This window comes from Myxocyprinus asiaticus, chromosome 44 (assembly GCF_019703515.2).
Source record: "Myxocyprinus asiaticus isolate MX2 ecotype Aquarium Trade chromosome 44, UBuf_Myxa_2, whole genome shotgun sequence".
In the NCBI taxonomy this organism is placed as follows: domain Eukaryota; kingdom Metazoa; phylum Chordata; class Actinopteri; order Cypriniformes; family Catostomidae; genus Myxocyprinus; species Myxocyprinus asiaticus.
This window is the reverse complement of record NC_059387.1, coordinates 34042892-34070317: the sequence shown is the minus strand read 5'-3', so window position 1 is coordinate 34070317 and position 27426 is coordinate 34042892. Positions and strand designations below refer to the sequence as shown.

Here is a 27426-nt window from a genome sequence, read left to right as displayed (position 1 = left end):
TTTGACATTAACTATGACCAAAATTCTAAGCAGGCGTGCATAACAGAGAGAAAAATTATATTTCTAATATAACATTTTGTTATATTAGAAAACATTTTGTTTACTGTTAATAGTATGTTTTCTACATTACAGTATATTAGTAATCTAATATGGTTTTATTTCACCTGTTATGGTGTATGAAAATATACTTTGCTTGCATTAATGTGAAAATGTCAATGGTAATGTAAATGAATGAGGATGAGAATAGGAAATTCTATTGTGCTGTATTGACGTCTTTCCTTGTGCATGAAGCTCTCTGGCCTGTTTATGAAAAATGTTGTTTTTCTAGATCAACATTTAAGGATTCAACCTAATATTTTGGACAAATTTAAAACGAAAGAGTTTTTGTATTTGTTGGTATGAGTTACAAACTTAACTGTTGCTCAGAAAGAGAGTAAACATTCTGTTTTTTATTTGACTTTTAATTCATTTCGTTCATTAATCATTTTAGTCTCATTGAATATGTTATGTGCATCAATTAAAATATGTTTTAAATATTTGCAAGCACTTTTTAAAACAGAAACAGAGTGTGTCTCTTATTGCCTCCAGTTGTTTTAAGGACACACACACACACACACACACACACACACACACACACACTTACTCTCTTATAAATCTGCAAATGAATGTTCTATGTTTATTTATTTATTTATTCATTTTCTAAAGCTGCTGAACAAGAAGAGAAGGGAGATATTCTGTCTGCCTTCAAAAGAGCGTGAGTGTGTTACACATTACCAGTCAAACGTCTGGACTAAATTTATGTTTCTCATAATCTTCTAAAAGCATTTCCTTGAATGTTTGAAACTAGTTCTGAAGACATATACTGTACTCTGTAAATTGTGCCTACATAATTTATTGGTAACCCTTTACAATAAGGTTGTATTCGTTAACATTAGTTCACTACATTAACACAGATGTAACAATGAGCAAACCTTTTACAGTACTTATTAACTTTCTGTAATGTTAATTTCAACATACACTATACTAATTTTTGTTGCTAAAGTTAACATTAGTTGAACTAACAATAACATGAACTACGAATTAACAATTGTATTTTCATAAATTAGCATTAAGATTATTAAATGCTGTAAAAAAAAACATTGTTCATTGTTAGTTCATGATACCTAATGCATTAACTAATGTTAACAATTAGAAACTTATTGGAAAGTTTTACCAATTTCTTTCCAACTGTGTAGCTTCTGGGTCACTGGCATCACTAAAATGAAACTGCAAAACTAAAGACTGTTGTCACAATTGTTGTTCTCGTTGTGCAGTGATGCTGGGGAAGATGAAGCAGAACTGGACTTCAGCGCTCTTCTCAAAGCAGCAAAAAAGTAAGCGGTCAATCTGTCCCTTAAAAACTCCTCTTGCTCTCTGTGTTCCCCTGGCAGCTCTCAACAATGAGGTCTGTAATACACTCAGCTCGTGTGTAAGCCACCTTTGCTCCTGAGAACTTTAGATGTTTTTGAGGCAATCACCTGAGCTTTAAGTGTCATGTGACTACTTACTCTGAAGCCAGGGAAAATTACATCGTGAAAAGGCTGACTAGCTGAAAGCGCCAGAAGAACACACACAGTCCCAAACCTTTCACTAGCGACTATCCTGAGCTGTGAAGTCAAAGACAGAAGACAGGGACAAATATAAGTTCATTTTACACTTTTAAAGGGATAGTTGACCCAAAAATGAAAATTCTCTCATAATTTACTCACCCTCATGCCATCCCAGATGTGTATGACTTTCTTTCTTCTGCAGAACACAAATGAAGATTTTAGAAGAATATTTCAACTGTGTAGGTCCTCACAATGCAAGTGAATGGTGGCCAGAACTTTGAAGCTTCACAAAGCACATAAAGGCAGGATAAAAGTAATACTTAAGACTCAAGTGGTTTAATCCATGACATCAGAAGTGATATGACCGATATTAACCAAGACAAGATAAAAGTTAACAATTAATTAAAAGGTAGGTTTTCAGTTCGGTCTTGAAATCAGAAATGGTTTTTGGTAGAGAATTCCATAATTTTGCGGCTACGACACTAAACGCCCTGCCGCCATGTGTTGACAGCTTAAAGCGGGGAGTAACAAGAGAACCAGAGCCAGATGACCTGACTGCATGTACCGGAGAATAAGGGTGAAGGAGGTCAGTGATGTATTGTGGAGCAAGTCTGTTTAGGGCTTTAAAAGTGATGAGTAGGATTTTGTTCAAATCCGATAGGAAACAGGTAGCCAGTGAAGGTTATGGAGAATAGGAGTAAAAAAGGCAACTTTAGTGAGAGAGGAAATGTGAGAAGTGAAAGAGAGTGAAGAGTCTAAAATGACACCTAGATTGCGGACTGTGTGGGAGAGTTGGACCATAACTCCATCAATATCAATAGACAGATTGGAGTGTGTACTGGTGGGTTATTGGTACCTACAAGTAGGATATCTGTTTTATCAGTATTAAGTCTGAGGAAGTTATGAGTCATCCAGTCCCTGATTTTGAGAATGCTTGCTGTTAAAGAAATGGGGGGTAGAGGGACAGTGGGTTTGGAGCTGACATAAAGTTGTGTATCATCAGCATAGCAGTGGAAGTTAAGCCCATGCTTCTGAATAATTTGGCCAAGTGGGAGCATGCAGATAATAAAGAGTAAAGGGCCAAGGACAGAACCTTGAGGAACACCTTGGGAAACTGGAAGAGTGGATTTTGACTGTTTGATGGATACATAGTGCTGACATCAGAGAGCTAGGAGGTAAACCAGGTTAGGACAGTACCAGAAACACCAATAGCAGAGAGGCGAGAGAGAAGTATGCAATGTGAGATAGTGTTAAAGGCTGCGCTAAGATCTAACAGGACAAGCATTATGAGTTCACCAGAATCAGCAGCAATTAGCAGGTCATTAGCAACTTTAATTAGTGCATTCTCTGTGCTATTTTGAGGTAGGAAGCTAGATTGGAAAAGTTCAAAAATGTTGTTGGAAGCAAGGTGGGTGTGTATCTGTGAGGCGACAGCTTTCTCCAGCAATTTGGAAAGGAAGGTTTGAGATAGGGTGGTAGTTATTGAAATCAGATGGGTCCAGATGGGTCAGTTTGAAGGTCATGGAAAGGAGGCAGAGGTACTATTGAAGAAATAACTTTTAGATGCAGTCAATTTTGTTCTTAATTAAGTGCAGGAAAGAGGTGCAAAGATCTGAAGACCCCGTAATAACAGAGGTAGGTGGGTTTATGAGCTTGTTAACAGTAGAAAATAATGTTTTTGGGCTATTAATAGAATTGTGAATGATTGAGGACCAGTATGCTGAGCGTGCATTGTTTAATGCAGCTCTGTACATCTGAAGGTGGTCAGTGTAAGCAGTGGAATGGACAGTTAGACCAGTTCCCTATCTGTCACTCACTCGACATTGTGTCAATGTAGTGACACTAGGGGTCACTCTTGGGAGCCCCAAACACCTCTGTTTTTTTTTTTAAAAAGGCCAATGAGAATTGGCGAGTGGAATTTGCATGCCACTCCCCCGGACATACGGGTATAAAAGGAGATGGTATGCAACCACTCATTCAGATTTTCTCTTCAGAGCTGAGCAGTTGTATTCAGTGCACTGAATTCAATTCCTTCCAAAGAGGCACCTCAAAACTGCTGGATTTATGGTGCATTTCAGCGGCTTCTCCCCCTCCTGCACCCGTGGAGTGTAGAGAATGCCCCTGAGTGCTTCGGCAGAGCAAAAATAAGAGAGTATATTCTAAAAGAGTATATTTTAATTCACAAAAAGAGCGGCACACACACACAGAACGTCTTTTTAAAGATGCCTTTCCGTTTGTGTGTTATTCCTGGTTGCGGTCGTTATCTCTCCTCTTCTGACAGCCACGATCGCTGTATTACATTTCTGGGCACTGCCCACGCAGAGACATCATTCGTGGATGAGTCATGTCCTCATTGCGAGAACATGACCATGGCAACATTGCTGTCACACCCCAGCGGATCCCCGCACCGGTCATTCTACGTACGGGTTTGAGGCTGCGTCGGATAGCACTGGGGGCAATTTGAGGACATCAATGGGACAACCTCCATCGAGTATCCCCCCACGGACCTCCCATTCCCCAGCACGCTCGCTTGCTCCGATTGGGCTCTCACACGAGACCGCCGGCTCGTCTCAGCATGAGTTCGACTTCTTGTTCGGAGCTCGGGAAGACGATGAGTTATCGAGGGCAGCAACAGAGAGCGGGCTCGTCCAGTCTGATGCAGAGGCTTTGGCTGGGCTTCCTCCTTCGGGAACGGTCGCCCAGTCTCACGCCGATGCAGAAATGACAGACATGCTTTCCCGGGTGGTTGCGAGAGTCGGGCTAGAGTGGAACCCTTCACTCTCCCCTGAACCCTCGTGGCTTGACGATTGGTTCCTGGGCACGGGGCGCCGCCCACAGCCACGCCCCACCCTCATTCCTTTCTTCCCGGAAGTGCATGAGGAGCTGACAAGATCGAGGGAGGCACCTTTTACTGCCCGGTCCCGGTCTTTCAGCTCCCCCGCTCTCACTACCCTCGATGGTGTAGCAGCCAGGGGGTATTCGTTGATCCCCCAAGTGGATAAGGCGCCTGAAGCTCCCATCCAGGGCCTGTAGGTTTACGTCGTCCCTGACAACTGTGGCCTGCAGTGCCACTGGACAAGCCGCATCCGCCCTGCACGCCATGGCTCTCCTGCAAGTACACCAAGCCAAGGCGCTAAAAGAACTGCACGAGGGTAGTTCTGACCCGGGATTGATGCAGGAACTACACTCGGCGACTGACCTCACTCTCCTGGCGATGAAAGTCACGGTGCGGTCTCTCGGACAGGCGACATCCACCCTGGTGGTCCAGGAGCGCCACCTTTGGCTCCACTTAGTCGAGATGGGAGAAGCGGACAAGGCACGGTTCCTTGACACCCCCATTTCCCAGGTTGGCCTGTTTGGCGATGCCGTCAAGGACTTTGCCCAGCAGTTCTCGGCAGTGAAGAAGCAGACGGAGGCCTTACAACATATCCTGCCCCGGCGTGGCTTAAGACCCCGCACCCTGTCTGCTCATCACCAAGGGCATCCTCCTGCAGCAACAACACCGGCTCCGGCATGGTCCAGCTCCAGCGTGGAGCCCTCCATAGGAGGCAGACGCCACCCGTCTCGCGGCCGGCCGCTAAGAACCCAAGGAAGGCTTCGAAGTGCCCCCGAGATGGGCAACTCAGGGGCGAGGAGACCCACTTCTCTGGGGCTGGTCGACAGACCACTCCATCCCCCGGTGGAGGGCCGGGAGGAGAATATTTTGTCTCTGCATGCCAAGGAGGCTGCGGCACCCAAAAGCCTGACAAAAGAATGGTTCCCTCATCTCCTGGGTCACATATCCAGTGTGCACGGCTGTCGTCATGACCACCATCCACCATCCCATTTTGGCAGGAGTGGTGCTCCAGTGGCGGACCCCCCGCCCCTGTGCGCCCAGCTGTGGCACAAACATGCCCACATGGGATTGGTTCCAGTGGACTACGGAGACGAGATTCCTCCTCCCCCCTCCTCGGCCAATTCGATGTCCCTGGACTCAGCACAGCCACAGGGCTCGAGTCCCCTCGACGTGGCATCTCGAGCTCCACCCCGCCGCGAGGCCCCACCCGCCGGTACGTCCGATGTGATCATTCCCTTGGTCCCCCTCGCCCGGAGTTTGGGCGCATGGCTCGTGCTTTCCAACCGTTGCGATAGCTGACCCGGACTGTCCGACTCAGCTACGCGATTCAGTTCGGCAGGCGCCCGCCCAGGTTCAGCGGCGTCCACTTCACCTCCGCTACCTTGCATGCGGAAATCGCTACCCTTCTGCGCAAGGGCACGATAGAGCCTGTCAATCCAGCCAAGATGAACTAGTACCGAATAAAGGCGGTGGGTTTGCGACCGATCCTGGACCTGCGAGTACTGAACCAGGCTTTGCACAGACTCCTGTCCAAGATGCTGACGCAAAAACGCACTCTAACGAGAGTCCGGCATCAAGTATGGTTCACGGTGGTAGACCTGAAAGACGTGTACTGCCACGTCTTAGTCTTACCTCGACACAGACCCTTCCTGCGGTTTGCTTTTGAAGGCCAGGTGTACCAGTACAAGGTCCTCCCCTTCGGCCTGTCCTTGTCCCCTCGCGTCTTCACGAAGGTTGCAGAGGCAGCCCTTGCCCCACTAAGGGAAGTGGGTGTCCGCATCCTCAACTATCTCGATGACTGGCTAATCCTAGCTCACTCTCAAGAGTTGCTGTGCGCACACAGGGACCTCATGCTCCGGCACCTCAGCTGACTGGGGCTTCGGGTCAACTGGGAAAAGGGCAACCTCTCCCCGGTTCAGAGCATCTCTTTTCTCAGTTTGGAGATGGACTCAGTCTCGATGACAGCGCGCCTCACAAACGAGAGTGCGCAGTTGGCGCTGAACTGTCTGAAGGCATTCAGATGGAGGACAGAGGTTCCACTGAAACTTTTTCATAGGCTCCTGGGGCATATGGCAACCTCAGTGGCGGCCACACCACTCGGGTTGATGCATATGTGACCACTTCAGCACTAGCTTCAGACTTGAGTCCCGAGATGGGCATGGCACCGTGTGACACATCGCGTGACCATCACGCCGATCTGTTGCCGCCCCTTCAGCCCTTGGACTGACCTTGCATTTCTATGGGCAGGGGTTCCCCTAGAGCAGGCCTCCAGGCACGTCGTGGTTACAACAGACACCTCCAAGATGGGCTGGGGCACCGTATACAATGGGCACACAGCCGCCAGCTCCTGGACTGGCCCGCGGCTGCGTTGGCACATCAACTGCCTCGAGTTGCTGGCAATTCTGCTTGCCCTGTGGAGGTTCCGGCCATTGATCCAGGACAAGCACTTGCTAGTTTGGACAGACAACACAGCGATGGTAGCATATGTCAACCGCCAAGGCGGTCTACGCTCCCGTTGTATGTCACAACTCGCCCGCCATCTCCTCCTCTGGAGTCAGCAGCACCTCAAGTCGCTGCGAGCCACTTATGTCCCGGGCGACCTCAACACTGCAGCGGATGCGCTGTCACAGCAGGTTACCCTCAGGGGAGAGTGGAGACTCCACCCTCAGGTGGTCCAGCTGATCTGGAGTCGATTCTGGCAGGCAGAGGTAGACCTGTTAGCCTCCCAAGAATCCTCCCACTGCCCGCTCTGGTACGATCTGACCGAAGCACCTCTTGGTATAGATGTGCTGGCACACAGCTGGCCCCCTGGACTTTGCAAATATGCATTTCCCCCAGTGAGCCTACTTGCACAGACCCTGTGCAAGGTCAGGGAGGACGAGGAGCAGGTCGTCCTGGTAGCACCCTACTGGCCCACCCAGACATGGTTCTCGGACCTCATGCTCCTTGCGGCAAATTCCCCTGAGAAAGGATATTCTTTCTGGGAAACTGGTTTCGTCCTGTGTAGTGGCACGCACAAGCAGGTAAGTCCGGGACAGCTGGCCGGGTGTATTGCTTGCGCATATGGCCTTTCACCTCCCCTGAGCTGAAGACGTGCGCCGTTGACTCCCAGTAGTGTTCACAAACTGTGTTACCTGGTTGATTTCCTCGAAGCCTATGTTTTTAATAGATTCATAGCCATAATAATTATTATATGATTTTAATTGATTCATAGTCCTAATAATTATTATATTATTTCATTGGATTCATAGCCCTAATAATTATTGTATGTTTTTAATAGGTTCATAGCCATAATATTTATTGTATGTTTTGAATAGATTCATAGCCCTAATAATTATTATATGATTTTTATAGATTCATAGCCCTAATAATTATTATATGATTTTAATCGATTCAAAGCCCTAATAATTATTATATGATTTTAATTGATTCATAGCCCTAATAATTATTATATGATTTTAATTGATTCATAGTCCTAATAATTATTATATGATTTTTTTTATTCATAGTCCTTATAATTATTATATGATTTTAAAACATTCATAGCCATAATAATTATTGTATATTTTTAATAGATTAATAGTCCTAATAATTATTATATGATTTTAATAGATTCAAAGCCATAATAATTATTGTTTATTTTTAATAGATTCATAGTCCTAATAATTATTATATAATTTTAATAGATTCATAGTCCTAATAATTATTATATGATTTTAATAGATTCAAAGCCATAATAATTATTGTTTATTTTTAATAGATTCATAGTCCTAATAATTATTATATAATTTTAATAGATTCATAGTCCTAATAATTATTATATGATTTTAATAGATTCATAGCCCTAATAATTATTATATGATTTTAATAGATTCATAGCCCTAATAATTATTATATTATTTTATAGATTCATAGCTCTAATAATTATTATATGATTTTAATCGATTCATATCCATAATAATTATTATATGATTTTAATAGATTCATAGCCCTAATAATAATTACGTTTTTAATCGATTCATAGCCCTAATAATTATTATATGATTTTAATAGATTCATAGCACTAATAATTATTAAGTTTTTAATAGATTCATAGTCCTAATAATTATTATATGATTTTAATAGATTCACAGTTCTAATAATTATTAAATAAATTTTATAGATTCATAGCCCTAATAATTATTATATGATTTTAATTGATTCATAGCCCTAATAATTATTATATTATTTTTATAGATTCATAGCTCTAATAATTATTATAAGATTTTAATCGATTCATAGTCCTAATAATTATTATATGATTTTAATAGATTCATAGCCATAATAATTATTGTAAGTTTTTAATAGAATCATAGTGCTAATAATTATTATATGATTTTAATAGATTCATAGCCCTAATAATTATTATATGATTTTAATAGATTCATAGCCCTAATAATTATTATATGATTTTAATAGATTCATAGCCCTAATAATTATTATATGATTTTAATAGATTCATAGTCCTAATAATTATTATATGATTTTAATAGATTCATAGTCCTAATAATTATTATATGATTTTAATAGATTCATAGCCATAATAATTATTGTTTATTTTTAATAGATTCATAGTCCTAATAATTATTATATGATTTTAATAGATTCATAGCCCTAATAATTATTATATGATTTTAATCGATTCATAGCCCTAATAATTATTATATGATTTTAATCGATTCATAGCCCTAATAATTATTATATGATTTTAATCGATTCATAGCCCTAATAATTATTATATGATTTTAATCGATTCATAGACTTAATAATTATTATATGATTTTAATCGATTCATAGTCCTAATAATTATTATATGATTTTAATAGATTCATAGCCCTAATAATTATTATATTATTTTAATCGATTCATAGCCCTAATAATTATTATATGATTTTAATAGATTCATAGCCCTAATAATTATTATATGATTTTAATAGATTCATATCCATAATAATTATTATATGATTTTTTTCGATTCATAGTCCTAATAATTATTAAGTTTTTAATCGATTCATAGCCCTAATAATTATTATATGATTTTAATAGATTCATAGCCCTAATAATTATTATATGATTTTAATAGATTCATAGCCCTAATAATTATTATATGATTTTAATAGATTCATAGCCCTAATAATTATTATATGATTTGAATCGATTCATAGTCCTAATAATTATTATATGATTTTAATAGATTCATAGCCCTAATAATTATTATATGATTTTAATAGATTCATAGTCCTAATAATTATTATATGATTTTAATAGATTCATAGCCCTAATAATTATTATATTATTTTAATCGATTCATAGCCCTAATAATTATTATATGATTTTAATAGATTCATAGCCCTAATAATTATTATATGATTTTAATAGATTCATAGTCCATAATAATTATTATATGATTTTTAATCGATTCATAGTCCTAATAATTATTATATGTTTTTAATCGATTCATAGCCCTAATAATTATTATATGATTTTAATAGATTCATAGCCCTAATAATTATTATATGATTTTAATAGATTCATAGCCCTAATAATTATTATATGATTTTAATAGATTCATAGCCCTAATAATTATTATATAATTTTAATAGATTCATAGCCCTAATAATTATTATATGATTTTAATAGATTCATATCCATAATAATTATTATATGATTTTAATCGATTCATAGTCCTAATAATTATTAAGTTTTTAATCGATTCATAGCCCTAATAATTATTATATGATTTTAATAGATTCATAGCCCTAATAATTATTATATGATTTTAATCGATTCATAGTCCTAATAATTATTATATGATTTTAATAGATTCATAGTCCTAATAATTATTATATGATTTTAATAGATTCAAAGCCATAATAATTATTATATGATTTTAATAGATTCAAAGCCATAATAATTATTATATGATTTTAATCGATTCATAGTCCTAATAATTATTATATGATTTTAATCGATTCATAGTCCTAATAATTATTATATGATTTTAATAGCTTCATAGCCCTAATAATTATTATATGATTTTAATCGATTCATAGCCCTAATAATTATTATATTATTTTAATCGATTCATAGTCCTAATAATTATTATATGATTTTAATAGATTCATAGCCCTAATAATTATTATATGATTTTAATAGATTCATATCCATAATAATTATTATATGATTTTAATCGATTCATAGTCCTAATAATTATTAAGTTTTTAATCGATTCATAGTCCTAATAATTATTAAGTTTTTAATCGATTCATAGTCCTAATAATTATTATATGATTTTAATTTTTTAATCATTATATATTTAATAATTTTTATTTAGTGGCCTTTCTCAGCAAAGATTTATATGTTTGTGATTGATTGTGATTAATTCGAATAATTAATCGGCATATTATGTAATTACTTTGATTACAAAATTTAATCGAGTGGTAGCCTGATTTTTAAAATTATCTATTGTAAATTTATAACATTATACTTTGTGTTCCGGCATTATTAATAATAAAGAACTGCAAATACAGCTGCTGAGGGACTGACAGTAAATTTGCCATTTTTCTCTCTTCCAACTGTGGCAATCCAGTGCTCTCTTTTTTTTCTCTCTCTCTCTTTTGGAAAGTCCTGGAAACTTAATAGTAGAGTCATTCTTTTGCTGTTGGAGCAAATGGGAATACAAAATTAATAAAACATAATTCGCTGTGGTCCCCCATTCAATGCTATAGAGATTGAACCTGCTATAGTTTACTTCCACGTTCCAAATCTGGAAATATGAAAAGTGTCCATAATCAGAAAGAGTGAAACTTTCATACTGTGTTCCAGAGCCTCAGGTTACCATCACTAAACTTCTGGATGACTTATGTTGTGGTTGGAGAGCGAGTGGAGTTTGAGATTGAGGTGTCTGAAGAGGGAGCACATGTCATTTGGTAAACACACACACATAACAAACTATGATCTTGAACTGCAACTGCATTAATTACTGATGAACACCTCAACAGTTATTCAGTTATCTCATACATTTCATCACGTAAAAGCTCATTTATTAGTCTATGACTATATCATGAAGTCTGGGGCTAGTTGTCACAAGGGCTATATCATTGTAACTATAATGTTTTGAGTCAAAAATCCAATCCCACAATGATATTAGGATATTTTGTTTGAATTCTATTTTCCAAACTCAAATTCCAATATCATTGTAAGGTCGTCTTATATGTTTTATTACTTATAATTATATAGAATTTATGAACTCTCAGTCATTTCTGTTATCCAAAACAATAGCCCCGTTCACACATGCAACCAGGTAAATTATAGGAAAACTGTTGGGTTGCCTTTACTTGGAAATGTACCACATGATCTGTTCACACACTGCCATCACTATGGAAATGTTTAGGTAATGCTACAACTTCTCATTAAGGGAAATTGCCTTATATAACTGTTTTTTTTAATGGCAGGTTCCCATTGTAATAACTAACCCCATGTGATGTAGAAAACATGCCATGCTGTATTAATTAAACGTTTGTGTTCTATTTCCTGGGCAATAATGCTAATTGTAGGATGTTTGAGGATGTGGAGTGATGATAAAAATTCAAAGTATCGTTTTAAGAAGGACAGGAAACACCACTGTCTCATAATCCAAGAGGCGACACTAGAAGACATGGGGATGTACTTTTTTACACCAATGGAGGCCATTCCAAGGGTGAGATTATCGTTGAAGGTAACACCTCATCTCTATACAACTATCTGTTTATGTCCTGTGTTATGACTGTCGACCAATCCTCAGTCGATTTAAAACAACAGTTGTTTAAAGACCCCATGAAATCAAATTGAGAGTTTTGTGGTGTTTATTCCTGTAAGGATGAGGTAGGCTGAGAGGATTCCATTTGGTGGACGGGAGCCTGTTCAAATGTTATAATTCCATGTGCTTTTGCCTTGAGGTAATCTACATGCTAGTGTGCTTCAAAAAGTTGACAAAATAACCTGTTATCAGATAAATGCATTTAAAATTCAGTCTTTGTCTAATGGCAAAACAAAACAAAATGATTGATGACTCATGCTGCACTCACAGATTTTTGTCCAATCAAATGCACACTAGAATGAGAATGGTGTAACCAACATACTACAAGTTGCCAAAAAACAACAACAACACACACACACACACACACCCACACACACACACACATGTTGGTGCAGTTATCATTATGAGGACTCTCCATAGACATAATGATTTTTATACTGTATGAACTATAGATTCTATCCCCTAACCCTAACCCTACCCCTAAACCTAACCCTCACAAAAAACTTTCTGCATTTTTACATTTTCAATAAAACATTGTTTAGTATGTTTAAGTGATTTGAATTATGGGGACACTAGAAATGTCCTCATAAACCACATTTATAGCATAATACCCTTGTAATTACCAGTTTATAACCTAAAAGTCCTCGTAAACCACTTAAACCTGCCCAGACATACATACACACATACACACACACACACACACACACACACACACACACACATACACACACACACACACACACACACACAGAGACTCACACAAACACACACACACAGAGACACACATACTCACACACACACACACACACTCACACACACACACACACACACACACACACACACACACACAGAGACTCACACAAACACACACACACACACACACACAGTCAGACACACACACACTCACACACACACACACACACTCTCTCTCTCTCTCTCTCTCTCTCACACACACACACACACACTCACACACACACACACACACACACACACAGACACACTCACTCACACACACACACACACACAGACACACACACACACACACACACACACACACACACACACACAAACATATCTTGACATTTTAATGGAAAGGCACATTTTGTTAATGTTAAATAGAGTAACCCTAAAAAATAAAAAATAAACTTAAATAAAATGTCAAATATATATTTTACCATGAAAAATATGTTTGAAAACTCTCATGTATTTCTTGTGCAAGGAAAGTATTTTAATACATTTTACGTGATGGTTACACCACATGACATTTTTAAAGTCATCAAATAAAAAAAAAATAGAAACTGCAACAAATATTTTTCAAAAAATGGACACAAAGATTACATTTCTATGAACTTGAAATGTGTGTTTATAAGGTCAAATAAGATTTTAATTAGAGAAGAATTATTTTGACATGAGTTTTAAATTTTTTTTTTTTTAAAGATTTCCAATTTTTTATCAGCTCGGACAAACTTATTTGTCACTTGGCTCTGACAAAACTAAAGCCTGACTAGGGACGAGCCTTTAAGATGCCCCCCTAACATGTTTCAATAAGAAAATATCCAAAATAGAAATAAATAAATATTTTTATGGTTCTTTTTGGCTCAGTAAGAAAATGTGTCAACACAGGGCAGAAAACAGTGCTCATCAAACCATTTCATGGGGTCTTTAAAAAGTGGGTTAGAGGTCTGAAATTGAGTCCTCTAAAATATTTCTTCTAATTATACATTTTCCTGTCTTTATCAATTTTAACCCTCTCCCCAGAGAAGGAACTGGAGGTGTTGCAAAGTATGGCAGACCTAACGGTTAAATCAGCAGAGCAAGCGATGTTTAAGTGTGAGGTGTCAGATGAGAAGGTTGTGAAATGGTTTAAAGATGGTGTAGAAGTTCAACCCAGTGACCGTATCAAAATTTCCCATATTGGCAGGTCAGCACTCTTTTAAAAACAGTTCTCTAAGATTTACTATAGATAAGCTGTATGTGTAACCATGATAACCTAAACAAAAATTGAAATGGACCAACTTATAATAATAATGAATTAATAATAATAATTTTATTTATTTATCACACATTATATGTTTTGCACATATACAGTGAAATTACTTTTTTTTTTCACATATCCCAGCTAAGCTGGGGTCAGAGTGCTGGGTCAGAGTGCTGGGTCTGCCATGATACAGCACCCTGGAGCAGATAGGGTCAAGGGCCTTGCTCAAGGGCCCAACAGTGGCATCTTGGCAGTACTGGGGCTTGAACCCCCAACCTTCTGACCAGTAACCCAGAGCCTTAACTGCTGAGCCACCACTGCCCCTAACTTTATATTAGGTGGGCTTAACATGTTGTTGCATTGTAATTACATTTAAAGTACTTGCATTTAATTACATCTGTAGTTACACTGCTAACTTTAACCCTAACCCAACCCTAACCCCAAAACCTAACTCTAACCCAACCCTTACTCATAATCCTACCCATACCTTTACCTCAGTAGAAGCAAATGTGGGCATTTTGCAGAACAGCATGTAGTTACACAGTAAAAACATAGTCCTGTATGTATTTAATGTTAGTACATAGTAGTTAAGGCCACCTAATATAAAGTGTGACCAGTGAAATAATCATAAACCATTTCAATATTTATTATGTGAAAATGATTTCTATTATCCTTTTAAAAAATTATGACTTTCCCACAATTGCGGCGTCATTTCGACCACACCAAATAGTTTTGCCCCTAATAAAGTTTTTTCAAAAGTTAATGTACTTGTTAACAAAGTAGACAAAAGTGTCAGCAAATGAAATATGAGACAAAACAAAGAAAATCAAGGTGAAAATCACTTTTATATTTTTATTGGGCATCATTTCCAATCAAGCTGTAATTTTGCCAAATTATGTCAAAAGTGTTAAAAAATGTTTTATTGTGTGTATTGAGGAAACATTAAGAGAGTTGGTCATTTTATTTCAAAAATGTAAAAAAAATAATTTCCATCAGCATCATTTCTAGCACAGAATTCTTGTAAAAACAATCCAGAATTTGAGATGTGCTGGAAATGGCACTGTGGTGGGAATTTTCATGAGATGAATGACATAAATCTCATTTGATACATGTACACACATTGTTGGACATTGTTAGCAGACAATAATGAAATGAAATAAACTAGTGAAAGTGTGAAAACTGTTTTAACGAGATTTAACTTTCTAGAAGTCCACAGTGATAAAAGTGCCTGAAGTTGATGAAACACCCTTATATGCTCAAGCTGGAAACATGGTTTCTCAGAACACCATCATTGTCGTTGCTGGCAACAAGTTGCGTCTGGACGTGGAGATTACAGGAGAGCCTGCCCCAACCATCTGCTGGATGAAAGGAGAATAGGTACTCCAAAACCTAGCAAATCACATTTGAGACATGGTTTTCTAAAGCCTTATTCTGCTTTCCCCCCGTATTCTAAAAAAAGTAAAAAAACAAATAAAAACAAATACAATTTTGCTGGGTTAGTTAGATGTTCTCTGTCTTTAGTAAACTTCATTGTCACATCTGCAGGGTCAAATTGAGTGTGCAATCAGCCTGGCAAAATATTACTGTATAACATTCCCTCTCAAGATACAATGAAGACCCTTGCACCATATCGACTTATAAAGAACAGGCAACCTTGTGAAACCGCTAACTGTCTCTGTGTGTCACAGCCGGTGGCAGAAGCTGAGAAGCGCATCCGTGTGGAAAGCAGGAAAGATATGAGCAGTTTCATCATTGAGTGAGCAGAGCGAAAGGATGAGGGCAACTACACCATCACCAACCCAGCAGGCGAAGACAAAGCCAATCTCTTCGTTAAAATCATAGGTGTGTTTCAGTCACTGCCTCTCTCTCTCTCTCTCTCTCTCTCTCTGCAAAGAAGTAAAGGTGTATAAAACTGTCAAATGAAACTGTTCTGTTCATACTGGGATAACAATGGTACTGTTTGCGGTCAAAATTGACCGGAACAGTCTTTGTGTAACACCTTTTTTAGAATATATTTAAAAACATTTTTTGACACATTTTGTATGTCACACGTCTTAACTAACTTATTGCATACTAGTTATCATTTTGTTTTTTTTTTTGCATTTTATTGGACTTAGGGTTTAGACCTCAATGAGCTCAAATTACATCATTACATTTTTGTATAAAATAAACAATTTTTTTTTTTTTTTGTACATTCACTCCAGTAAAAAGCAAACTGAAATGTTTATGAAAAGGCTGCTATGTGTCATGCATTATGGACATCTGTTGCCATCTGCTGGAAAAAGAAAAAAAAAAAGAAAAAAAAATGATAATTTCATAGTAATGACAAGAATAGCCTATAGGTGGCCTCGGTGTTCCCCTTATTGTTGCTTGGTCTCTGTAACTCAATGCTGCAACTTAATTTCTAGATATTATCACAAGTTGTGCATTTAAATATATTTAGACATTATAAAACACTATTATTTGTCAAAGTTTAGCCATTTTTTAATTTGTTTTTATAACAAAATAATGCACAATAAATCTGTCTGCAAGGGTAAACTTTCCCCACAGAGGGTTCAGACATTTAGTTCTTTAAGTGTGTGTGTGTGTGTGTACAGTATGTGTGTGAGATGTGTAATGTGTGTGTGTGTGTTCTGTGTTGTGACTCACTATTATGGTCTCATCAATTCATTTCCCCATTCATTATAATGGTCGGCCGAATGGGTGGTTCTTTTCACTAAACAAAGTAATATCTAACTTATTTAATATTTCTGATATAAACATGGGATTTGTGCTAGAGGTCGACCGATATATCGGTTTTGCTAAATAATCGGTGCCAACAGCTACTTTTGGGACTATCGGCAGAAATTAACATAGATTAGTTGTGTGTGGATCGTGGAGAGTAGCATGAGCCTCCACATGCTGTGAGTCTCCGTGGTGTCATGCACAACGAGTCACGTAATAAGATGCACGGATTGACGGTCTCAGAAGCGGAGGCAACTGAGACTTGTCCTCCGCCACCCGGATTGAGGCGAGTAACTGCGCCACCACGAGGACCTACTAAGTAGTGGGAATTGGGCATTCCAAATTGGGGAGAAAAGGGGATAAAATAATAATAATAATAAAAAAATAAAAAAAATAATACCGGATTACGGGACATTTATGACGAGCGATCGCTGATGATGAATTACTGTTCATGTTTGATATCTGACAATGTTTACTGGTACGATAACTTAGATGGTGGGGAAAAGCCGATAACCGATTAATCGGCCAATAGTTTTTAAAAATCAGTTTAATTCTCAGAACATTTTCTTATTCTTTCCTTAACCAAATTATCCCAAATCATCCTTTCCTTATCCCATGTAAAACCTGAAAAATATAAGGTTTCGTGCATAACGAGGAACTTTTAACCATAAACAAGAAAGCTATATACCAGGGACTGTCTGTGCTTCCTGCTACTCACACAAACACAAAAGGGAAACAAAATAAGCACTTATGCAATCAACTACAACAACATTTGTCCAAAACAATATTTTATTCTTATATATGTGTTATACATAATATATATTTATATTTTAGAATTTTTAATAATGATGAAAAAAATGAAATCATCATCCTTTGGCTTTAGTACAATGACAATATCAATTATTTTATATTGCAAAAAAACGTTTTTGTTTACAATATTACGCTTGTCTATATAATGTTGATTATTATTTTTCTTACACATTATAAATGTGCCTTTACTTTTAAAAATATATAGCTGCATCTATATATTTCAAGAAGAGGGGCCCTCGCAAGAGGATCACTATAAAGTTCATTTTATAGTGTTTATATAAGGGAAAATGTACAGTCAGCTGGTTGTTATCGCAAAATAAACCCAGACAGGGTGATTATTATCAGTCTTGTATCACCCTGAAGGGCTTTATTTTGCAATAACAACCGGCTGATTGTACATTATCCTGCTTATTACACGGCTACTAACCAAATCAATAAATAAATACATGAACATAAAATATTAATTTGCATTGCAATAATGTAATTATGTGAAGAAATAAATCGCTGAACAGCCGAAATCAACCTCCGGTTTGTGTCAGAGTTCTGTTGGTGGTTATTCTGTGAAAGTGACCATCTTACTCCTCATTATCCAGCTTATTACAAGACTACTTGCCAAATAAACAAATAATTGGACATGAAACTTTGAATTGCGTTGAAATTATGTAAATAAGTGAGAAGAAATAAGTCGCCGAACAGCTGAAATCCAGAGATTTGTTGGTGTTTATTTTGTAATTAATGACATCATGACTGCTCATTATTCATCTTATTACAAAACTACTTGCCAAATGAATAAATAAATGCACACGAAACATTGAATTGAGTTGAAATGTATTTATTAGCTTACTTGTAGAACACACAGTGATCCAAGTAGCAGGAAAGATGGCTCGCAATATCTGGATGTGCGGTTGTTCCTGAGAAATATCAGACTGCTAGATGGCGCCATTGACCAATCAGAATCAAGTATTCCGGAGAGCAGTATGATAAATTGTAATACAATGTAGTTGATCGTAAGAGTGCATATTTTGTTTCCCTTATGTGTTTGTGTGAGCACCTGGGAGAACAGACATTTCAAAATAAGAGTCCCATGTGTATTTCTGTCTTGTTTATGGTTAAAAATCCCAGTTATTTCAATTAGGACTCTTGTTGCCCCTATCTTTGTGCCTGCCAGAGTAAGGAAAGACTTAGAACATTTTCTGTGAAACTATTGGGTGATAGATAGGTTATCGACTTTCCCCACCACCTAAGTTATCAGTAACAGCAAAATCCAGTACCAGCTAACCTCTGATTTTTGCCTCTAACGCTTTATAAAAGTGTTAGATCACCAATGTATACCATATTTGCAAGTGCCACTTTTGCTGAAAAATCTGATAAATAACCAACCAATCAAATCACACTTCCTTCACCATCTCACTCTCTCTGTAGGATAGAATCAGAGTGGCATGCTGCTAACACAGATCTGATCGGGCATCAGAGTTTTGTCGTGAGAAACTTGCCCACTGGAGAGAAGGTGAATTTCTGAGTTATGGCAGTAAACATTGCGGGCCGCAGCCCCCCTGCCCTGCTTGGTCAACCAGTCACTGTTAGAAAGATTATGGTTAAGAAGAACTGTGTCTCAAGCGAAACTGTTCGTTCTCACTAATGTTCTCCGATCTTTTCAGGGCATCCTAAGATCCGTCTGCCTCGTGAGCTTAGAACCAAGTACATCAGAAGAGTTGGAGAGAAAATCAACCTTGTCATCCCCTTCCAGGTGTGTGTATTTAACGTATATAACATATGAACCACATCTATGATGAAGAACATTCGCTCCAAATCAACTAACCATCAAGAAGGGTTTATTTGTGTTTGTGTGCAGGGCAAACCCCGTCCTGTAGCTCAGTGGTTGAAGGACGGATAGCCAGTTGATGAAATTCAAATGTTGACTCCATCCTGTTCATTCGCTCTGCTGAAAGAGATCATTCTGGAAAATATAAACTTGTCTTGAAAATAGAAAAATTGGAGGACACTGCCAGCATAGACATCTGAATTGTAGGTAAGGCAATAGTAATTTGGCGTGCAGATGTGAGGGGCTTACATTTTTCTTACATACACAACTGAACAAAATAGTTACATGCAATATTCCTCTCTATCCATTCCGTGCCTATGGTTGGCAACCATATAGATCATGCATTTTCAAACTGGGGTCCGGGGTCCCTCAGGGGCCCAAAAGCGGGGTGCTCGGAGGTCCAAAAAAATCTATATAAAATACAAAATAGTAAAAAAATAAATAAATAAAAATATCACATTTACCAAATGCAATATTGCTACCGTTTATTATGCTTTCTAAAGACTGGTCTGGAATAATGACATAAATTGTGATTATTTTATTCGTTGGAGCGCAGTCTGGTTTCGGATGTAAAATTCCTGTTTAAATGAATGGGAAAAATCCTTCCCAAGATGGCTAAAATGATTGTATTATATTTTCCAAATAATATTACATTTTTATAATATTTATATATTACATGTTAAAATAGTATGTTATATATATATATATATATACACACAGGTGTGAAAAAGTGTTTGCCCCCTTCCTGATTTCTTATTTTTTTGCATGTTTGTCACACTTAAATGTTTCAGATCATCAAACAAGTTTAAATATTAGTCAAAGATAACACAAGTAAACACAAAATGCAGTTTTTAAATGAAGGTTGTTATTATTAAGGGAAAACAAAATCCAAACCTACATGGCCATGTGTGAAAAACTGATTGCCCCCTAAACCTAATAACTGGTTGGGCCACCCTTAGCAGCAAAAACTGCAGTCAAGCATTTGCGATAACTTGCAATGAGTCTTTTACAGCGCTGTGGAGGAATTTTGGCCAACTCATCTTTGCAGAATTGTTGTAATTCAGCCACATTGGAGGGTTTTCGAGCATGAACTGCCTTTTTTAGGTCATGCCACAGCATCTCAATAGGATTCAGGTCAGGACTTTGACTAGGCCACTCCAAAGTCTTCATTTTGTTTTTCTTCAGCCATTCAGAGGTGGACTTGCTGGTGTGTTTTAGATCATTGTCCTGCTGCAGAACCCAAGTTCGCTTCAGCTTGAGGTCACGAACAGATGGCCGGACATTCTCCTTCAGGATTTTTTGGTAGACAGCAGAATTCATGGTTCCATTTATCACAGCAAGTCTTCCAGGTCCTGAAGCAGCAAAACAGCCCCAGACCATCACACTACCACCACCATATTTTACTGTTGGTATGATGTTCTTTTGCTGAAATGCGGCGTTACTTTTACGCCAGATGTAATGGGACACACACCTTCCAAAAAGTTCAACTTTTGTCTCGTCAGTCCACAGAGAATTTTCCCAAAAGTCTTGGGGATCATCAAGATGTTTTCTGGCAAAAATGAGACGAGCCTTAATGTTCTTTTTGCTCAGCAGTGGTTTTCATCTTGGAACTCTGCCATGCAGGCCATTTTTGCCCAGTCTCTTTCTTATGGTGGAGTCATGAACACTGACCTTAACTGAGGCAAGTGAGGCCTGCAGTTCTTTGGATGTTGTTGTGTGGTCTTTTGTGACCTCTTAGATGAGTCGTCGCTGCGCTCTTGGGGTAATTTTGGTCGGCCGGCCACTCCTGGGAAGGTTCACCACTGTTCCATGTTTTCGCCATTTGTGGATAATGGCTCTCACTGTGGTTCTCTGGAGTCCCAAAGCTTTAGAAATGGCTTTATAACCTTTTCCAGACTGATAGATCTCAATTACTTTCTTTCTCAGTTGTTCCTGAATTTCTTTGGATCTCGGCATGATGTCTAGCTTTTGAAGATCTTTTGGTCTACTTCACTTTGTCAGGCAGGTCCTATTTAAGTGATTTCTTGATTGAGAACAGGTGTGGCAGTAATCAGGCCTGGGTGTGGCTAGAGAAATTGAACTCAGGTGTGATAAACCACAGTTATGTTTTAACAGGTGGGGCAAACACTTTTTCACACAGGGCCATGTAGGTTTGGATTTTGTTTTCCCTTAATAATAACAACCTTCATTTAAAAACTGCATTTTGTGTTTACTTGTGTTATCTTTGACTAATATTTAAACTTGTTTGATGATCTGAAACATTTAAGTGTGACAAACATGCAAAACAATAAGAAATCAGGAAGGGGGCAAACACTTTTTCACACCACTGTATGTATGTGTATATATATATATATATATATATATATATATATATATATATATATATATATATATAAATGTTCAATAATGATTAAAAATAGAAATAAAAAAAGAAATCATCTTTTGGCTTCAGAAAAATCACAATATAAAATTATTTTATTTTGCAACCAACATGGTTTTCTTTATAATATCATGCTTGCCTTTTATAGTATAATGTCAGTATTATTTTTCTCACAGAGTATAAATGTGTCTTTACATGTGAAAATATATAGCTTTAGAAACGGGGTTCCTCACAAGGAAATTGCAATATTCTACAATCCTTGGCATCAAAATGTTAAAAACTGCAGTTATATTATATAAGGGCAAAAATACCAATTTTCATAATCGACTAGTCAACTAGTTGGTGTTAAGGATATTAATGTATAAGTAGGCTTGACTATGTTCACGTGACCCTGATCAGACGTGTTTAAGAAGGATATATGCAGCGCAGCACTTCAACATGGTACCTAAAGTCTATTCAACAAAAATATAGGCTAAATAACTATAACATCTTATCACAAAAAACTATCAAAGTAAGAACTAAGAAAGGCTCTAATACAGAGCGGCACTAAACCGCTTATGCGCATACTGAATGCAGAATGACACACTTCAATGTAGCCGGAGTGCTTGAGGGCGATGCTCGCTCCACATTCAAAAGTGCAGAACTGCAATATAAGGATGCGACATCAAGCAGGTTAAACCTTGTTTACTGCAACTGTTTATTCAAGCAGTGTCAGACAGACTTAGTAAATCTCTCCCAAGCACCTCACAAATACAGGAACATTACTCACAGCAGAGGATTTAACGTCTGACAGTGATCGTCTTGTATTGTTGATGCAGCACTTTGATGGCTGAAACAGCAGCGGTGCATAAATGCACTAAACTTTTATTGTGCTGACAAACTATCATCATGCAAAAACACTCTCCAAGAAGCTGCATCCTTTAATTAACTTTAGAATTGCTTCTCCCATTTAAACCACCATCACTCAAAATATTAACCTCTTCAACTCTATGGGCCTGCCAGCGGGTCCAAAAAGGGGGCACTATATCACGAAAAAAGTTTATGACAAGTCGATTAGTCGAGCACTGTGGCACATCCCTATATTATACATATGTAGTTTATGGACTCTGACTGCCTTAATCTCTCCCCACATAAACCTGGCCCTCCGACTCATGTGCATGTAACTGACGTCTGGGGCTTCAATGCAGCGATGGAGTGGAAACCACCAAAAGATGACGGTAACTGTGAGATCACTGGGTACACAATACAGAAAGCTGACAAGAAAACAAAGGTGAGCCATCTGTTTTTCCATTTATCCACCTAAACATTCATTAAAGTGATAGGTCACCACTGAAAAAAAAAACGATTTTGCCATCATATACTCACCCTCATGTTGTTCCAAACCTAAATGACTTTGTGTGGAACACAAAAGGAGATGTTAGGCAGATATGTATGCTGCTAAATTCTATATGAAAGTGAATGTGAATGGATGCTGTCGATGCCATGAAAGTAGTCTATACAACTTTTGCACTATATTCCAAGTCCCTTTAATGCATCGAAGAATTGTCATTTCTGCCGCTGTAGGAGTGGTTTACCGTGTATGAACACAATCGGCGCACTAGCTGCACTGTCTCTGATCTCGTCATTGGAAATGAGTACATGTTCCGTGTGTACAGCGAGAACCTCTGTGGGCTCAGTGAGGATCCGTGTCTGAGCAAGAACACAGCCATCATCGGCAAGAGCGGTCAGTGTCATGAACAGCCTGAATGTTGTTTAGGAGCATTTCACATTAAAAAGACCCTTCGCTAAGCTTGGTCACCACTGGTCACCGTTGCATGCTCTGACAAGCTTTGCAACACATCCTATAGGAACGAATGGACGATTGCTGTGAACGGAGCAGTTTTTGGGAAAAAAAATTCTCAAACTCATACAACTTGGTTAAACAAAAAATTAATTCCCTCCCTGTCCTCAGGGGGCTCCGTACCCAAAATCACAGATGGCAACAGATGCCAAGATAAGATTACTCAGTAATGCTTTTAAGGCAGGATATGACATGCGCTCCTAAATTCACGGCACCGCTAATGAATAGATCGATCATTATGGGCTACAGCAAGGCCATCAGCTGTGCAGTCAGAGGATTCCCAAAGGTTAGAGGAATGTTAAAGGTATAAAGGGGGGGATCCCATTAATTCTCAACTCACTCTTAAGTGAGTTAAGAGTTAATGGACCTCCAATTAGGACCAAAAAAATTTAAATGGGGGAGAGGGGTCTCCTGGTGTTTATTCAAAACTACTGTAGAATACTATTACAATTGCATTTCTATGGAAACCTTTGACCGCAAGGTGAACAAAAATTCACTAGGTGAATTTTTTTTTTTTTTTTTTTGGTGTCTTCCTGAGCTTGTCCTACAAAATAATAATAATAATATTAATAAAAAAAAAATTATCTGCAAATATTTTTATTTTCAGATTTTTTTCCCTCAGATTTTCATTATCTTTTAATTTTTTTCTCTGAATTTTTTTTTTCTGATTTTTTTTCTCTGACTTTTTCCCCTCACATGTTGCCTCTTGAGGAGAAAAAAAAAAAATGTTCAGAGGAAAAAAATCCGCAGAGAATTTTGTTTTATTTATTTTTTTATTTTTTGTAGGACAAAGGCTCAGAAAGGCACTAAGACATCTCTCTCTCTCTCTCTCTCTCTATATATGGTTCAGGGTTCCGTACATATCATGTTTGAACATACTGTATTTAATATGTGGCCAAAATCTATGAAAACATACAATTTAAAGTAAGATATTATGTAGCATCACCTCTTTGTCACTCTGTCCAGCCGAAGATTATCTGGATGAAGAACAAGATGATAATAGGTGATGATCCAAAATTACTGATGCAGAATAACCAGGGAGTTTTGACTCTAAATATCCACAAGCCCAGCACATTTGATGGTGGAAAGTACACCTGAAAGGCTGTAAATGAACTCGGAGAAGATGAGGTGGAGTGCAAAGTGGAAATCAGAGGTAATATGTGCAAATGTGTGTGTGTTTAAATTGCATTTTACAATTTTAATCGCAGTACAGTAATATCTCACTAGAGGGCGCATGTCATTCAGGAATGCCTTCATGTTTCCTTCATTAAACTGCTGTCATGTTTTCAGGTAAGATTGTATCACCATTACACAAAATTATACATATTCTAACTATACAACAGGTTATCCGATAACACTATAATAGTAAATTTACATGACACTAGTAAAGAGTATGAATACACAGTGATGTTACGCAACTGTAAATAACAAGATTAAGTTACTTCTGAATATGTTTACTGTGAATTAATGTCATACTGACTGCAAACTTTAGATGCTGAAATCAAGTAGACGTTTTATGTAAAAATAAATAAATAAATAAATAAAAAACTCATGCCTGATTTCACATTTCTCTTTTTTAGGAATGCTACTGGCTGATGTAATGAGGTTATGCTTTTCATTTTCATACTAATATTTTGGAGCATTCAGAATTTGAATTCTGTATGCATAACACACTCAGTATGTGTTACACGCATTTCGGCTCACATTTGATGGCCTTGTCAAAATCTGCAGTTCCAAAGCTCACTGACGTCCTCATATTTTCCAAAATATCATGCATCTCTCATCAAACTTTCAGATTTTGAAAAATTGTGAACATCCAGAAATCTGGAAGATTGCAGGTCATGTGAAGAACTTTGTATGCTTTGCTTCAAAAAAACATGTAGGCCCTATAGTATATACTGATAAGGATATGTTTAGACAGATGATTTGTCAAATATTGGTGAATCTCACAAAGCATGTATAGGTCATACTTCATATCAACACACACAAAAAAAAAAAAAAAAAAAAAAAAAATATATATATATAATTGTATACGTTTAATTTATCACCAAATTCTCATTGCTGTATAATGCAAAAAAATAAATCAATAAAACAAAAATATCTATCTATCTCTGTCTGTCTGTCTATACAGTATATGTATAAATGTATCATTCATTCATAAATGTAACATTCATATTATTATTATTATATAACTATCATTGCTGTAATATACAGTTGTAATGAAAATCATCCTTTCTGGACACTTTTTTTCCCTTTTTAGTAAAATCAACATAAATTAAATTCAGTAGAACAAAAACTATCATGATGTATACCTACAAATGTACTTTACAATTGAATAATTAATAATAATAAATTGTTTTATTTTATTATTATTATTATTATTATTATTATTATTATTATTATTATTATTATTATTTTGCTTTATAAAAGCAGGAATTGACAATTGGAGAAGGGTTTTTAAATGTGCTTAGTTGTAATAAAAAGTCACAATGCAAAAAAAAACCCCAAAATGTATGGTCCTAAAATGGGCTTCATTTACTTTATGCAAAATAAATAATAATAATAATAATAATAATAATAATAATAATAATAATGATAATAATAATATATACAGTTGTTCTCAAAAGTTTGCATACCCTTGGAGAATTGGTAATATATGTACCAGTTTGAAAGAAAACATGAGTGAGCAGGCAAAACACATTTCTTTTATTTCTTATGGGATTCATATTCAACTGTAGGTTATAACAGAATGGCACAATCATAAAACAAAACATGGCAACAAAGAAAAAAATGAAATGACCCCTGTTCAAAAGTCTGCATACCCTTAGTTCTTAATACTGTGTATTGCCCCCTTTAGCATCAATGACAGCGTGCAGTCTTTCGTAATAGTTGTCTACGAGGCCCCAAATTCTTGCAGGTGGTATAGCTGCCCATTTGTCTTGGCAAAATGCCTCCAGGTCATGCAAAGTCTTTGGTCATCTTGCATGAACCGCACGTTTGAGATCTCCCCAGAGTGGCTCGATGATATTAAGGTCAGGAGACTGTGATGGCCACTCCAGAACCTTCACCTTTTTCTGCTGTAACCACTGGAGGGTCAACTTGGCCTTGTGCTTAGGGTCATTGTCGTGCTGGAATGTCCAAGAGCATCCCATACACAGCTTTCATGCAGAAGAATGCAAATTGTCTGCCAATATTTTCTGATAACATGCTGCATTCATTTTCACAAGATTCCCCGTGCCTGTAGAGCTCACACATCCCCAAAACATCAGTGAGCCACCACCATGCTTCACAGTGGGGATGGTATTCTTTTCACTATAGGCCTTGTTGACCCCTCTCCAAACATAGCGCTTATGGTTGTGACCATAAAGCTCTATTTTGGTCTCGTCACTCCAAATTACAGTGTGCCAGAAGCTGTGAGGCGTGTCAAGGTGTTGTCGGGCATATTGTAACCGGGCTTTTTTGTGGCATTGGCGCAGTAAAGGCTTCATTCTGGCAACTCGACCATGCAGCTCATTTTTGTTCAAGTATCGTCGTATTGTGCTCCTTGAAACAACCACACCGTCTTTTTCCAGAGCAGGCTGTATTTCTCTTGAGGTTACTTGTGGGTTTC

At 37.5% G+C, this 27426-nt stretch overlaps 1 pseudogene; it reads left to right on the top strand.

The window, feature by feature from the left end:
- Window positions 1–1327: 1327 nt before the first annotated feature.
- On the top strand, window positions 1328–25171 carry LOC127434553 (myosin-binding protein C, fast-type-like; annotated as a pseudogene).
- The last annotated feature ends 2255 nt before the right edge of the window (window positions 25172–27426 follow it).